The sequence below is a fragment of the Mugil cephalus genome, chromosome 18 (genome assembly GCF_022458985.1).
Source record: "Mugil cephalus isolate CIBA_MC_2020 chromosome 18, CIBA_Mcephalus_1.1, whole genome shotgun sequence".
NCBI lineage: Eukaryota > Metazoa > Chordata > Actinopteri > Mugiliformes > Mugilidae > Mugil > Mugil cephalus.
This window is the reverse complement of record NC_061787.1, coordinates 11,307,507-11,323,556: the sequence shown is the minus strand read 5'-3', so window position 1 is coordinate 11,323,556 and position 16,050 is coordinate 11,307,507. Positions and strand designations below refer to the sequence as shown.

Here is a 16,050-nt window from a genome sequence, read left to right as displayed (position 1 = left end):
GCAGTTCCTTGAATGACCACTTGCAGTGACAAAGATTTATCCGTACCACCATATTAAGCGATCTATTGATCTTTATAAATGGGTTAGAACATACTGTAGTGTGTCTCGCTAGTGTTGCAAGATGTGTATGGTTTAAATATGCCTTTCTCAAGAGAGGACCTTGAGATGTGTTCATTAGTCAATTCAGTTAACTCTTTATACATGATAATGTGGGAGGTTGATAAAGTGTTAAGGTTTACATGGTGCACAAGACAAATGTTTCAATGAAAGATTTCTTTTCTTCAAAAGTCTTCACACGGAAAATGTCTCATAATGGCAGTGGTGACAGTGTACAGCAGCGGTGTTGAACTCGATCAGAGAGAGGAACAAAATTAAGAACTGACTCCAAATCATGGACCAACCAGCCTCGATATTTTCTTAAAATGAGACACAATTTGTCTTTTCAGATGTATTATCAGAAATCATTCATACATAATAACCTGGTCATTCTGTACATTCAGGTAGTCAGCTGACCTCATCCTTTGGACATAATGTTGCTGAACCTAGACCTAAGCAACTGCAGCAACCCCAGATTCACAGCACTGTCACCCAAGTAGACACTTGCATGTTGGAGGCATCACTTCTGTCTCTCTTCTTACCCTGATGCCCCAAGATCAAGATCAAGGACAACTGACCTCAACAATGATCCACGTGAACGATTTGAAAAGTGGACGAGCCTCAGTTTCAGTTAGTTTTAGGTCATTTCATTATGATAAATGTAGCTAAATAAAAGATGCTAACGTGAAGAGGTTTACTGAGAAGTTACGTTGGCCATACAATACTGTAGCTATCGATCGGACGTTAATAGGATGACGAAGATGACGAGGAGTGATCGCAAATATTTCGTTAAAAGTTAATGTTAATCGTTTTATTGTTATTCATTGTTGGAACTGAAATAGTTAGCGTCGCCCTTAACTGCGCCAAAACAACAACAGCCACAAAAATATATCTGACAGACTTTCAGAAGGTAACTTAATAAGTTGTTTAAGGTATGACTTCATTAAAAAATAAAAAAATACAGCACAAATTAATATTAATACCTGACGCAAAATGTGAACCACAACACCAGGTTTCGGTGCCTGGATTCCAGTTGTTTCTTTGTAATGCATTGATCCATTTACTTCTCTTTTCTTTGGCAGGAGGAGATATCTGCGGGCTTCCGAATACAACAGCTCTTCAAATTTTTTAAATTATTATTATTATTATTATTATTTACAATTTAGACATTATTAAAGTCTATGATTCAAACGGATGTGGCTAATCTCCATGCTCAACTGTCAGCTTTTGCTACTCGGTGGCCGTAACCATGGAGACGTCCGCGTGTTGTGACGTCACATCCATACCCTCTATTTAATGGAAGTGTTTTTCTTTGATTTGATTTCACCAAACGTTTAAGTGATTGCCATGAATCAGGATTTTCCCCACTATCCTTCCAGTTTTTAGTAATGCTCTGGACAGGTCTTAACCCAATTTTAGCAGTTTCTGCAATCTCCTTGATGCATCCCAGTGATTTGACCCTTCTCAAACAGACTAATATCTTTTCTACAACCCCAGGATGTGTTTTTCCACATGCTTGTTCAAGAAATGAGAAGCTACTCATTGCATCAGTTGGGGTTAAATAACATGTTGCTGCTACAAGATAATTTCCCATGCAGTAATTATCCAACAGGAGGCTTGCACCTATTTGCTTAGTTAAACCCATGTGGCAACTCTGTTTCTTGGCCATTTAGTGCATTACCTTACAGGCTGGATAAAATTGTCCCGCAGGTCTTGGGTTTGACACGTGTGCTGTATAGAACTGAAAGCAGTGCAGAGGCACAGAAAGCATGAAAGCACTACTTCATAATAAAATACCAATTCATGCTCCGTGCCATTTCTGCCTCAAAACGGAACCTTTAAAGGGACGTTTAAAGCAGCAACACACAAAGCTACAGATTCACTAAAGTCGAGGTGCACCGCGAGAGCCAATTTCCTAAAGGCAAGACTGGAGACCTTGCCATGGTGAGCTCGGAAGATTACAAAATGAAATTCTCATCGTGAGGCAGGAGAGAATCCTTGAAAATGTAAAGACAATAAAAAGGAATTAGCATATAATGAAAAACTCCGCAACAAAAGCGGGATGCTCGGGAAGCTTAGATTTATAGCCTGCTCTTCATTCTTTGTGGAAAAAATATGTTGCCGTCAGGCGTTCAGATTTGCCAGCCAGTCAGAATTTATTTGTTTATTTTTTTTTTTATATCTGCTATCTGCGCATTGCCAAGGGTGTTGCAAGGTCCTCCTATTTTGTGCACAGTCTGAGTGGATTCTGGGAGAGCAGCCAGTCGGTCAAAATCCGCACCAAAGTACTCGAAAGATGAGAAAGACCAGCCAGCAGCGATATAGATACGAGCCTGAGGTTATATAGCCCCTTGCTTAAGCAGTGTATTGTGCTTCAGAGCAACACCTTCAACTGAGCTTTAGGATAAGAAAAAACATTCTTATTCTTATCTGAGGTATATGAAGTAGAAGCAAATAATACAAAAATGAATAAACAATAGCGGCTGAGGTAAAGTCTGACCCGAAGGCAGTGTAAAATCCCACTATCATCATAATCTCTTGCCAGCAATTCACGAGAAAGATTTCACAACAAGCAGAATACGAGTTTAAGACTGACCCAATCAACAAGGTGTCCTTGGGGGAATAAGCCCTAACCTCCCGGTATAAATAAACACCTCATAGATGTATAGATGACCTTGTTTATTTTTTGTTTTTACACGTTGCGGGGCTCTCGCAACATTTTGTCCCTTATTGCTACACACATTTACTTAATAATTTATGCATCTGCTCTGCGCCCCCTTCACCCTCTCCAACACCATACCCACTAGTGTGTATTGGGTGAAAATAAGTTGCCGGCAAACTCCTGCCTCCTTCTCCCAGTGGCTGCTCTCACGAGAAACAGGATTAAAGCCCAGTCTGTTTGAATACTACTTACTCAGATATGCAAAAACGTGCTTCTTTTTTTTTTGGAACGCAGAGCTGTGTGACCAAATTAGTGTGTGTACTTGACAGTATGTTGGGGTTGACCCTGATGCCGACTTAGGAGATGATTACAGTTTTGCTCATTAACTTGAAGGTCTATTTACAGATATATCTGCGCGGAACCTTTAATTAGCCCACAGCAGCCAACTAAATATAATTGTCGCCCAAAACTTCTCCGTGCAATCAGAAAATCTCAGAAAGATCCCCCATTCTGGGAACTGTGGTTTATATTCAGCACGGTTTAAACAGAGCACAGCCAAAGACTTGGTATTCTGTGCTGGTATTCTACCTAAACCTGGCACGTACTGCCTCTGCTAAAAAGTTACCGGAGCCTCAGCCGACTTTGACTGAAGCTGTCGGGATAAATCTGGTTCAAGAGTCTAGTTCAGCGACGCAATCAGCTCCACATTTTTATTTATTTTCACTAAATCTAGACAAAGAGCTGAAATAATCAACCTAATAACTGATTAAATGCTGGTTAAGGCCAAACATTCTTAAATATCAGTATATATTTTGTATACATCATAGTAAACTGAACATATTTGTATATTTTTGACTGCTTTTGAAGACGCCACTTAGCGGATTTGGGAAATTTTGTGGATAAAATGAACTGTCAGAATAATTAATAGTTACAGCTCTACTTCAGCTTAAAAATATTGTACCCATGCGGCAGCCAGGTTCTTTAGCATTGCCTCAAGTTTAGAGTTCTCTTCCAGGAAACTGTTCAGACGAGGCTGTGATCCCTCCAAGTCTTGATGGATCTTGTCTTATTAGCAAGTAAATTTGACGAAACCCAGTAAATATAAGGCATTACAACATTTTATTTTATTAATTAGTTTACTTTTCTACAATTTTTGTGAAATACTCAATAAGATGGACAACTTCAAACCACTGAAGAAAACTGTGCAGCCTCCCTACTGTTGCAGGTTTGCCAGATATGTGTCTCATATATATCTTTATCTGACCCTTTTGTTGGGCTTCTGGTCGGTCTGCTAACCACCAGTCAGACAACTCATACTCCTTGTCCAGATTTCCTGTGTTACTGTTGCTAGATAAGACTAACAGTAACAACGCCAGGGTCCATTCCCACAGAGAAACCTAAAAACTTGTAATAATAGAATCTAGAGGGGAGGTTGACTACTGCTACTACTGTTAGCAACCATGCTAACATTAGCTGACATAGGAAAAGTCTAGACTTTGCACCAGTTGTCTGTGTTTATCTATTTATAGTCATTTCCAGTACAGAACATTTAATTCAAGTTTTAATATGACTTAAATCTAAATGATTTCAATGTTATTGTTGCTTGGTTTGACAAATACTAGCCATGCGGAAGTCAATTCCCAAAGGTTTAAGCCGAAAAAGGGTAGATGGCATCTAGTTGATTGACCAATCAGAAGACCCACAAAAGCTCAATTGTTGCATCCGTTGGACTAATCTAAGACTAAAAGTTTATGAGTAGAGGTAAAGGTTTCTATCAAACTGCCCCATTTTCATATCTTCACTTCTGTTTGTGTGAAATACGCTTCAGAGGAACTAATTGCAATGTTAAGAGTAATTTCTGATGCCATTTTGGGTCAGTGGTGCACTCAAATCTCATTTTGGTATAAATGAGATGTTCACCGGGTCAGGGACAGATACTGCGTGCTTTATCTAATGGTTTTCGGTTTGTGCCGTTGGCTTGTCATCTGCAGCGGGGTCGGCCGGGGACCGGTGGAGCTGTCCGTGGTGCTGAACGCGTTACAAAGGTGTTTTAAGGTCGGTTGCTCCTCTCGGTCTCGGGTAGAGAATAAAACAAAAAAAAGGGGGAGGTGGGCTGGACCTGGCAGCTGTGGGAATGAACGCATGATTCAATTTGAATTTTGCAGGACTGGAATTATTCATAGATACGTTTGAGCTTGTCGCCTCTTGTGTGTATTTCTCAGAGAGTCTTTGTCTGCAGATACTGAAACGAGCACAACCCCGACTGCGAATAAATATTTAAGGTGACGTTGTTATTGGCTGAGGAATCGGGTCGAGAAACAGGGTTCTTGAGGCAAACGAGTGGAAAGGCAGAGGCACAAAGCATAAGTAATCACTGAAGACAGACCTGTGTTCCTCTGTCAAGAAAACAAGGATCCGTGACTCCCTGAAGGAACCTGCCTGTGTGTTTTATTGGTCTCATTTGCCGCCTTACATCTCTGTCTCTTACTCTTGCTCATGCACCATGATCCGCCCTCGGCCCTCACCCTATCCCTCAACGTCTCTCCCTCTGTCTCCATCCCCCTTCCCTTTCCTCGCACTTGCGCTCGCACGAGACGTCGTCTAACCCTCTTCGTCATCCATCACTCTCTCTCAGATCCTATATTTCTTCCCGTGTCCCAGCGCGGCGAGGAAGCTCATTATGAGGCATTTCAGCGCTGAGCATCACCTGTGGGGCCCTTTCTATGTGACACCTGTGCCGCCAACAAAAGCTTTTGCAAGTCTCTTTTCTCCCCTTCTCTTATTAGCGAGGGATGAATAACAGCAGAGCAGTGGAAGGCGAGGCTTTGAATAAATCAAGGCTATAAACTGCCATATGGCACAACACATTGCATGGGAATCACTGGAAATGAGAAAGTATTCCTGTGAAAATTCACAAAAGGAGAGGGTTGCTCGTGTGAGAACGCAGAGAGACAGGAAGACGCCCGGGAAGGAATATGAATGTACTACTCGAGGAGGCACAAAGCCGCCCAGTCCGATTAAAGCCACAACTTATCAGGCTGAAATCTTTTTTTTTTTCCCATTCCCTTTCTTAAAGAGAAGGATCCACCTTCTCTCAGGGGGATGGGGGAGGACTAGCGAATAGCTGACGCTTCAGACGAGAGCTAAAAATGTGGGTAGCAGGGGTCAACGCAAGGTCAGGAGGAGGGAGAGAGACTCTGCCTCAGAGTCTGTATTAGTGGTAAAGATTCCTCTTTTTTTTTCAGTTTTCTTTTCATTGTTTCATAATGATGATAACTGACTCACCCAGCGTTCAAAAGCTCATTCTGTACAGGCTTTCCTTCAGAAGGTGGTGACTATTTTTACAGAATATTGTCTGAACACATCACAAATCGCATCCATCAGTGTGGTCGGTCCTAATCAGGATAAACCTAAAATCATGTTGTCGTATTAATTTAAAATGTCGGCTCAACACGTGTTGTGCAAGCTCTATCCACTTAAAATGACTCATGCCCTTGTTCTGAATTACGCGCCATCGCATGGCCAAAGAAAAAACAAAACACCAAAAGCAGCAATTTGCATGTCAAACTACCTTTTTTTTTACGCAAAATTCCCTTTCAGCAACAGCGGCAAACCCAGCAACCAAATCGCAGTCGATTTTGTCGGCTTGTGCAGCTGCAAATGACCCGTTTGGACACCTGCAGCACAGAATCTATAAATGAGGGAAACAAAACACTGATATGCGCCAGTTATTATACACGCGGGCCATCACACAGAGGGCTGGAAATAAACAAGTCATTTCCTAAAAAACGTGTAACTTCTCGCAAATGTGCCATTTAAAAACTGCTCTACTACGGCGCTGGATTTTTGACAATATGTGATTTGAGAGTATAACTCAATAAAGAGACAATATTTTTGCTATGATGACTTTTTCCACATAACACCAATATGCTGTTTCAAAGTGGGCATCTGCAGTGAAGTCAAACTCTTGTTCGTTTTATGCACAGGCCACGTTAGCTGGAGAACTTCCAGGACCATTTGGCAAGAAAGCCGGTTCAGCTCATTTATCAACTGAGAGAAGTCAACTGAATTTCCCAAGGTACATTTCTTTAAAAACCGTCCAATAACTGGGCTTAAAATTCTTTGCTGTGCATGAGATTAGGAGCTTAATATAACTTCTAATTGAGGATCGCATGTATCTAATCTACAATTCAAAGTAAAGCTGTGGCAAGTTGTGCTTAATGGTAATACCAAGATGTTAATTACATGGTCTTTTATCTTAGCCGAGTTAGCTCACTATCATTTGCCAAGTTGCAGCAAAAACAGAGCCGTTAGGTTACATCTTCTGTACTTGAACGTCTGCAAATTTGTGCACAACAGTAGGAGTGAAGGTAATGTCAGTAATTCACCAAGTTTAGACTTAAACCTCTGGGACTACACATCGATTATTGTTCAGATATTTTCAGCACAATCACTTCACCGTTACTGTGGGGTGTCTGTGATTTAAATTATTCACTCTGGGTTTAACGAAACTGCAAATGTTCGACTGTATTTTGGTACCCAAATTTCTGAAAGGGGATTTCGAATTTGCTTTAGAACTGATTGGCAGACAAATGTAAGAGGAAGAGAGCTGCACGTCAAACCACCTTGATGCTACAGGTAAAATTTTCCGTGGATAACAACCTCAGCGAGAACAAACCTTGACCACTAGTAACGGCATGTAACATAACGATACACAAGGGCATATTGATGCAGTTTTAATTAAATGAACTTGAATTCAACTCCTGTAAACTTACGCTTTATCCCTCGTCATTCTACATCCTAAGAACGAAATCTGGTTTATTCGATTCGTATGGTCGTCCCAAACCTAACTCCGTGCTGCCACTGAGGTACAAAAGGTCTTTTCTCCTCCTGATTACCTAAAAAGCTTTGGCATCGCGTTGGCTTTTGAGTCATGGTGCAGATGCGCAGCGCAGGTGATTGACTGCAATAAACTCCCTTTCAGGCGGATCAGCGATTACCTTCAAGGAAAGAGAAATGTGCTCTTTTTCTGTTCCAAAAACAGACGGGGGGAAAAAAATAAATAACTCCCAACGGACCAGGGCCGGTGGTGCCACCTCACATTTGTCACGTTTTCCCTTTTGCACGTTCCTTCATTTCGCTCCCCTGTTCTCGCAAAACGGCAACCGTCTTATTTGATGAGATAAACATTAAACGCGGAGGCGAGAGCGAGAGGAAGGCTGGGCAGGACGCAGAGGGAGCTGCCGATCATCTGCTCACTGAATGAGCCACCGTGGCGCCTATCTCCCCGATGACTTAATTAATTGAACAAAGTAACTAATCATGCAAATTGTTCCTCGGCAGGAGCGACACGAGCAAAGACAAAGAGGAGAGTGAAGGAGCTGAATCGTGCAGCTGACGGACGTGCAGAAGGGACAGGTAGGGATGGGAGGGAAGCGCTTCGCAGCGTCGGATTCAGCTTGGTTGCTTCTGACATGAACTCCTGGCTGAGTTGTGAACCTGGAGGTGTCTGTAAGGAAGGCAGGAGGTCTGAGATTAAAAACGGCTGCATGTAACGCTGCACCGCCATGACCTGTAGGCTGGTTTGGATATCATAAAACTACAGATGCCCCTTTCATCTTTGCTCCTCTGAAAGATTTCCGAGGTCCGATCAAGGCCGTGCTGCAAGTCGAGACTGACAACTTCATTGACGGGTTTCCTCAAAACCTCACACTGAATTACAATCAAATAATGGCATCAGGGTGGATCCCCAATGCGCAATGTGACACGCTTTGATTTTTAGAAAGGACTTCCAGCTCCGTTCTGAATCTGGCCGCACATTTCGTTCGCTTAACACTCAGACATTAGCCGTTCTCTTATTTCCCTGCACCCGTTGAGCCATCAGTCAAGGTCACAAGGAGCCGCAGTCCCTTCGAAGCGAAATAAGCATTTACCATTTCCTTCCTCGGTGCCGGGGACGATTTAAGCGCTGGCAGGAAAACAGCTTGTTTACAGACACCTCTCAACAGCGGGAGGAGTCGCGGGGGGGGGGGGGGCAACGCTGCGGACGAGTGCTGTCTAATTACACGGAAAAAGAGTGGCAAGGAGGCCGAGGGAATATCTGCATATCAAAGGTGCTGCTCTAGGAACCTTTGAAGATCAAACATCAAACATGGCTATTCAGGGGGAACCGTGAATCAAAGTTCAAGGTGAGGTAATGTGGCTCGCTACAGTTTCCTGTTTGAGCTCACAATTGTTCTTGACATATTGTATTCCTTCACATCCAGTTTGGTTCAAATATAAAGCATTATATTGGACAGTTTAGCTCCATTAACAGCTTTGCAGTTTATTCTTAAAGAGGCGCATTTAACTGTATACAATATTTAATATACTGTATATTAATTTTATGTCTCAAACCCAAAGGATAGTTAAATAAATAAAACAGTTAGAAAAAGAGAAAATAATCTCTTTTTAATATTTAGTTGGGAAAAATGTAAATCTTCTAGGCGTTATCTTAGGCTTGCATTTTTTATGACCTTTTAGAGACAGAACAATTACTCATGAGCAGATGAATCAATAAAATTAGCCGCACCCGTAACAAGAATAGATTTATTCTCTCTTAATTCAGCTATGTTCTGTGCATCATGATTTACATTTTGAAACGTATCGCAAGAATAAGCACAAAATTAAGATTCATGACATAATAAAGAGGCTAAACCTTTGCTTTTTTAAGGTGACAAAAGCAATTATTAAACCACAATGAATGTTGGTTTAGTTTTTGACCTAAAACCAATTAGGAAATGCAAAAATCAAACGAACAAACTGCAGTTCCACAACTGACCACTTGGGCCTGGCTTTGAAAGAGAGTGAGTCTCAACAACACAAGGTAAGATGTTCCTTTATTCATACCACAATGGGGAAATTCTTATTGTTGAGACATTCAGTAATCACACAATGCACATATGGATGGACTAAAGAATAAAAATGGAAGGAATGATATATTACAAACAAGGCAGCATTCATGTAAGATAGAGCAATAGATCTCCATGTCAAATGTCCAACTTTACATCCATGTTTACAAGACGATACAAAAAAAAATATTTTGGTGCTTAGTGTACATAGTATCAAGACTAAAAGTTATGCATACTTTAGGAAACAAATGCTAAGGGTCACCTCAGGTTGCTAGCTAGGTGCCTGAGCATCACATAACCTCAGCTCAATCAGCTTCAAGTGTTTCTGACTTAGGCAGAGTGAGGCATTGTGACGGCTGGAGTCACCACACTGAGCCTTAACGCTGCTCTTCAGGTAACCGAAGGGTGATGTCTTCAGGGGTTTGTCCATATTTTTCCTGTGGGTAGGCTTCACGACAGTGGTGCCTGTTTTTAGGCTGCAAGGCCCCACGCAACAAGCTTTTTATCCCAGTGGGCAAATACCGTTATCTGAAGACAAATATTATCTGTATTTGTGAACAGAATAGAAATTTTAAGGCGGACTGATTCCCTGATATACAGAATAAACAAGCTGATTCAATACCCAAATAAAAAAGTGAGGAGATTTCAATTTCGTCTTGATTTAAGAGGCTGAAAGCAGCAAATCTTTGCTCACAAATGCAAACAAATAATCAGTTGGTTTTTATTTCTGTGTAATCCCGACACATTTCCTTCCTCCGCTTGCCGGCGACGGCCAGTGTTTGTCGAACACCTCTTTTATTACGTTCGACTGCCGCATCCGAGTGAACATGGCATTACAAATGGGAACATCTCTCCTTCTGCAAACACTCCAGTGTGACTTTCAGTCTGCCGTCCTGCCTCAGTGCCCCTCTCAGCGGCTGCGGGGACCAAAGTCCAAGGGGATCAGCTCATAATCCCCAGCCCCTTCAGGCGTCGGCGGAAAAGATAAAGGCGCGGCGTCGGTTTGAGATCGCGTCCCTCCGCGTGACCTGTAAACCCAGCGAGCCGTTTCAGGCGAGTCAACAACGATGCACTTCAAAAAAAAGCGCCGGACGGATGAACGTGCGGCTCTGCGGCGGGGAGCGAGGCATGAAAACAAACACAGAGCGGTTATTCATGAACGCGTTTAAAGCAAGTGTGTCCTCTGAGAAACAGACACGGCGGCCGCCGATAATCGCGTTATTGCCGTGGACTTTCCTCGCCACTAAAAATAGCGTCAAACCCCAGAACAGAAATCTGCGACTTGCTCTGGCATCACGCTGCTTTAAAATTCCCACAGACGTCGACACTCCATTTTAAACAGGAAATAAAAAGAATGGGCGATTGAGAGAAATTTGCTGGCGTACATGCATGTGAATGTAATTCCTTTTAAATCTCATCTCTATATAGGTGCATAAGAAAGAATGAGAGCTACAAGTAAGAGACAGAGTGAGATGTTACAAGTCCTCTAATTATTTCAGTGTGTTGGCAATGACACTTGACAAGCATTAATTTCACTATTTGTCAGGTTAGTACATGCAGCCTATCAACTGTACACCGTACTGGAAAAAAAAAAAAACTTCAATTTTTGCCAATTTTTTTTTTTCACACGCGTTTTTCAGCGCACCTGAATGTGGATAATAAGGTGTCATTTTCTCGAGCGTCCGTGTTTTCTCCGTGTGTCAGGACTCGTGCGCGTGCAGGTGGCGGCGCACGTGCCGCCGCTGAACGCTCGTCTTCGTGTCGCGGTGATTGTTTTTTTTCCTCTGCTGCAGGTGGGAGAGACGAGGGCCCCCGGGAGAGCGACACCTTGTCACAACTCTTGTCACGTTATTTCATCATCAGGACGGGACGGGAGTCTCATTAGGTTCTTTCTGACGGATAAAAAAAAAAAAAAAAATCACATTTCCAGGGCGGTTGTGGAGCGTGATGCCGTTGCTTGTCCATGCACCGATCAGGCATAACATTACGACCGCCTTCCTAATATTTTGTGGGGGTCTGCCTTGTTCCTCTGAAATGGACTCGCAAGAAAACGGACATGGGCCTTCTGTTCAGTGGTGTCGGTGACGGTGATAGTGGAGTCCTATGGGTTGAGGGGAGGGGCCTCTGTGGATCATCCCATCAGATTGGGAACCAATGAATTTGGAGGCCTGGTCAACACCTTGTGCTGATTAACATGTTTTTTGAGTTGTTCCTAAACTGCTTTTGTGTGTGCGTCTGTGTCAGGTTGCATCCTGCTGGGGATGGCTGCTGCTGCTGCCATCAAGTCATTGCCACGGGTTGTGGATTCTTGGTTTGGTCCAGGTGGGTGGCTCATGTCTAAGTAACATTCACCTGAATGCCAGGTCCAGACGTTTCCCAGAATTACACTGAATTGTCACAAGATGTTGCTCGATGTCATTTACTTCACCCGTCAGTGGTTTTAATGCTGTGGCTGATCGGTGCAAATACACTATATTTACACAATCACAGGCCACTAATTAGGCACACTTGTGAAACGCGTTTCGAAAATCACAGTGTGGTGAATTTTAAAACTGCTGGAACAGATTACGTCCTGTAATTGCTGGTGATTTATTCAAGAGAAGCCGAGCAGCGGACTGTAAAAACATGAGTTGTGCGCGATTTGTATTCCCTCCCACGGACAGGCGAAGCGAAATATTCTGGGCAAAACGGAGCTAAGCTGAAAGGAAGCGTCGTCTTGGAGGCAGCAAAAAAATAAAAAAATAAAAAAAACACTCTTTCACGCGCGAACTCACGCACAACTGCCCTTGACACACGGCTTGACGTCTGACGGGGGCTCGCGGCGCCCCGGGCCGCCCGTCTCACCTCCTTCCGCCGTGAGAAGGGGGCACGCAAACACCCACAGAGCAGCAGCAGCAGCAGCAGCATCTGCGGCACACGGGAGACACACTCGCTGCGGCACACGTCTGTGACGGGAACTGCAGTCAAGTGAAATGAGCCGCAGAGAAAACTTTGTTTGCATGGTCGACTTTCGCTTCCATGTACCGGACATCAAAGTTTTCCACCGCATGTTGTATATACACGGATGAACGTGTACACGCCAACACATGAAACACATCTCTGAGGTTCAGAGGGCCGAAGCCTCATTTGATCTCCAAACATCTCCGTGGCCTGCAAGGGCTTAAATATTTATGGGCTTCAACTCGAACGCTCCAGTATTTGTGTCAGGCCTCACAAGAAAGAGGCTTTCTTTGCCTAAATAATCACGTCAGGCAACACCATGCGTTCACTTCTCCAGTGGACATGAATTTTGCGCTTTGCTTGTTAATTGCTCTATCAACACACAATTGTTTCCACAGGGCACGTTTCAGTACGGTATGAATGTCGAGCTAAGTCATTCCAAAGAAGTTACACGTATCTCGTCACGCCTGCACCTGTAGAAAATAGACGCATCAGCTGTTGCTGAATGTGCAGTGGGTTCTGTTGTTGAGGCCAAATGGAAGCAAAAACGGGCCTTTTCTTTTTTTTAAGGAACACACTTTCATTCATAACTTACAGCAGGCCTTTCAGTAGTTTTCTGATCATCCCTCCCAAACAGACATCAATGGTTCACAGTGCTCATCTTTCAACCAGCCGCTTCTATGAATTCACATCTTTCTCTCTTCCGCAGAGAGGCCTGATAAAGTCGTTTTCTCATTTCAGACACACCAGGTTTCCCGTCCGCCATGCGGCTCAGACCAAACTCGAACGCAGCAGCGCGGGAGAGCGCGTCCATGCCGCGGCCTGTGGCTGCTGGCAGTCTCTCTCTGGGATTACAGCTGCCACATAATGTTCAGGACGACCTCTTAAACTATCTCCTCACCAATTTGAGCCCACGCACAGATTCACTGGCTTCTTCTGTTTCCTTTTTCACTTTTTAACTGCCTCCTTCGCTCTTTTGCTCGACGCTCCCGGATTCCTTTGCCTGCTCTTCCTCTTGACACTTCTGTGCTCAGCGTCCAAATTTGGGTTTCCTCCCACATTGTCTGCGCGCACGCAGTGCAAATCCGGAAAGTTGTGCAGCGGGATCCATTTTTATGCGGCGCACATTACATATTTCCATTCCCTTTGTTGAGGAGAGAAAGCAGACTTTTCTCTGAAGCAGCACTTTAAAAGCTTTATCGCGCTCTACAGATGCCTGGGAGACGAGAGAGGCGGGGGGGTCATTGTGTACCTGCGCCTGTGCACTTGTGGAATACTGTGCCAACAACAGGTGCCAAGTGGTAATTAGCAAACCGGTGGTCTCATTTGTTGAGACATCTTTCCAGTTGCAGCGTGGCATGAGCACAGATAGTATCAGTGTCGCTTTAGGGCAGGGTCTTTGCAGAGCCCCATTCAGGAACAATAATTGTCATTATAATTTAATTTGCTGATTATTTTCCGATAGCTCATATTGTCGACCACATATCTTCTGACATCTTGCATTTTTTTTCCCTGATGCACAGTCCTTATTCACCTTACCATCGCGTAAAAGCAGCAAAGACTCAGAATTAATTGTTTATTATATTTTTAGCCCATTTTTGAAAGAACACAGAAATCCGTTGACGTGCAAAAGCACCAGCCAAGTTTCTCACGAGAGGACACTCAGCAGCACAACTAGTATTTGCGTTGCAGTTTTCTCCGAGGCAGCACATCATCACTTCTGCGTGTGAAGTGAACCTAATTGTCATTATAAATAGCTGCCCCGTAGCCTCGATAAGTCACACCACCTCATGATAACGTATGCCCACTTCAGCAGAATAAACAGATTACAACGGAGCAGGTGCGGGGATGGCGTTGGAAAACTAACAGACTCATGCAAAAAAAAAAAAAAAAAAAGGATAGGATAGGAAGGGGAAAGAAAAACACAAATAAACGAAAGCTTACAAGAAAAATAACCGTAGTTAAACAGGCCTGCACCCGACTTAAAGCGACCAGGCTGCAACCTCGCATGCACGACTCGGTATTTTGCAACTTCGTATTTTTATGCAGAGCGCAACATCAGCGACACCAGCGCAAATGAAGCGTCCTCGGTTAGCCCCGTGGCGATGCCGCGTAAACTTACATCGATGGTTGCGACGCTTCCCCTTGTACATGGTCATTATGTACGGGTCCAGCTTTGCGCTCTTTCACACGCTACGGACGCGGAGGCTCGGCGAGGGTTCGGCGAAACGGCGAGTACTTTTCTGGCTGGGAATAAATGAGCTCCTCACACCGGGGGGAATCGGAGGCACTTCTTGAGCGAGGAGCGTACCATGCTCCGAGACGGAGGAGGGGGGGATCCCGGCACGTCCACGCCACAGACACCAGGCCAGTGGCAATAACAGGTTAAAAAAAATACAAAATAAGGACATATAAATATCCTACCTCCACGTTAAATTGCCAGTGCAAATAAGGACTAAAAAGGACAAAGGAACAAGTTATTTTATTGGGGAATAAAACATGAATTATCTCTTAATAATAATAATAATAATAATAATAATAATAATAATAATAATAATAATAAATCCTCATAAGAAAATGAAGCTGTAAATTGTTTCCCACTAAAGAGACATAAAACATGAATCTAAAGCTTTAATGGTGCAGTCACTGTTGCAGCTAATTGGTGAAGAGACGTTTATATTTGTGCTGTGTGAATACACTGGAGATATTCCGAGAGTTTTAGGTCTTTTACCCAGTGCTGACTGTGCAATCGTGGGGCCCCCAGGCAAAGACTGCACCTGTGCTATGCCCCCCAGTTGAAACTAGCGAGATCTAGCCTGTCATACGGTAGATGGAAGGGAGGTTGTAGAGTGTTGCCAATGCACTATTCGTCCCGGGATTCACTGGAAGCACACTGTTGTTGATCCATTTACAGAGTCCTCCTGGTCTGTACGTCAGATATGAACTTCTCAAGGCGGAGCTACACAATATACAAGTCTGAAGTTTCTGCTGGCTTATTGAGATTATTTAGAGCAGGGGTGTCAAACAAACGTTAGTTCAGGGGCCACATACCCCACCTCAAGTGGGCCGGACAAGTAATCGGAGAAGTACAAATATGAAAAGGTTTACTTAATGAGCTATACTTACAGCAAAAAAACATTTTATCAACAACCTCAAATGCCTTAAGAAAAACAAGTGCAAATTCGCATTGCTGCCATCTGCTGTTTAGTTCAAGGTCTCAGTGTTCTGATCGGTGCGACCTCTAGGGGGAAACAATTCAAGTAAGTGCCAATGTTACTGAAAAATGACTCTTAACAAATTCTAATTTTCACACTTCGCAACTTCATCCCACGGACCAGATTCGACTATCTGGCGGGCCGGTTTTGGCCCACTGGCTGCATGTTTGACATCCCTGATTAACGCCTCGTTTTATTTTGATATTTTTCCAAGGGTTAGGGGGTTGGGAGGAGAAGACCAGAGCCA

General features: G+C 43.5%; 1 protein-coding gene across 3 annotated transcripts in view; it reads right to left on the bottom strand.

The window, feature by feature from the left end:
* The window catches only part of LOC124995679 (RNA-binding Raly-like protein), a 97,787-nt gene that overhangs the window by 20,211 nt on the left and 61,526 nt on the right, over window positions 1-16,050 (bottom strand). The window lies entirely within an intron of this gene.